Source organism: Montipora foliosa, chromosome 3, assembly GCF_036669935.1.
Source record: "Montipora foliosa isolate CH-2021 chromosome 3, ASM3666993v2, whole genome shotgun sequence".
Taxonomy (NCBI): Eukaryota; Metazoa; Cnidaria; class Anthozoa; order Scleractinia; family Acroporidae; genus Montipora; species Montipora foliosa.
Window position 1 is genome coordinate 10,585,029 of NC_090871.1, and position 1,449 is coordinate 10,586,477.

Below are 1,449 nucleotides of genomic sequence, written 5' to 3' on the forward strand. Positions count from 1 at the left end.
GCGGTTATTCAATATTCATTATTCTGCCGGGGAATGTCAGAGGCACACTGTATTTCGGTTTTAAGGAATTTTTGTCCTAACCACGGTTAGCTAGGTAGTTTATTTGTTAGTTCATTTGCGCATTATAAGTATGCGATCTCGTTGTTTCAACGGCATTTTACTATTTTGCAAGTTTGGTTTGTTTCAGTCAACTAGCTATATCACGTTACGTTATCATTTACTTCAAAACATGCATGTCTATATTTTTTCTGTAAATTCGTCAGATCTCCAAATAAACCTGATGAAGGCTGGTATTGGCCAGCCGAAACATCGTTACCTAAAACACCCGCTTGTTATGTTAGCTACATCATGCTGATGAGGCACAGCAATGCCGAAACAGCTGTCCATGGCTGCTAATTCAGTGACCGTGTGAAATTTTTGTGCGCATGCGTGATGTGTTGCTCACATCAGGTTAGTGTCTGGGTCACTTTTCTTTTCTCGTTATATTTAAACTCCAATTTTTCTATTAACCGTCACTTCTGAAGATGTGTGCGGAAGCACACGGAAGGTCAAGTATAAAAGATAGTTTCAGATGATGCGTTTATATCTGATGTTTGTCACCGCTGTTGAAATTGTATGTTGTTTTTGATAAATCTTTATTCATTTTTGCATTTCCTTTTTTTAAGCAGTTATCAGTTATTCAATATTCAATATCATGCTTCCCCCCGCCCCCGAATTTGCATGAGCGAGGAAATCTTGGAACTGAAGCTTGAATGGGACAAAGCAATTCTGATGCGTACTCTCACTTTTCGGGTTTTCCGCATTTGCTCGTCTCCTCGTTTCTTAAAATCGTCTTTGGATGAACTTAAGAAGTTGTCACAAAACGGTTACCCCAGAGGTGTTGTTAATTATAACATGAATGATGCCTTACAAAACTTTGATCCTAACCATCACAGTTCCCAAAACGAAAATTTTCTTAGTTTTACCTTCTTTAGGGCTACAAAGCAAAATCGTTAGTAAACAAATTATGTCGTGTGCAAAAATAGGTTCTCCCGGTTCTTTCCGGTGCAAAAGTAAAAACTGCACAACCTGCCCCTATATAAAACGGGGCCGTAATCAATACAATTTTTATTCTACGGGTAAAAGCCATAAAATCAAATCTCACAATGCTTGCAACACTTTCAATGTTATTTACATGATTCATTGTAAATTATATAATCTTCAGTATATCGGGGAAACCAAACGTCGCCTTAATAAACATAGACGCCCTATTCTCCGTCCCAATAGTAGTTAGATCCAGACCGCAGTTCCAGAACACTTTCTTAGCAATAACCATTCACACAGTCATATGTTACTCATTCCGTGATCGAAAAGCTCAGCAATGAACGTGAGTCTTTTGGGAAAGCTCGGGAAGCCCAGCTTATTGAAAAACCTCAACTTACAGAGCCTCTTGGGATTATAAACAAGCGT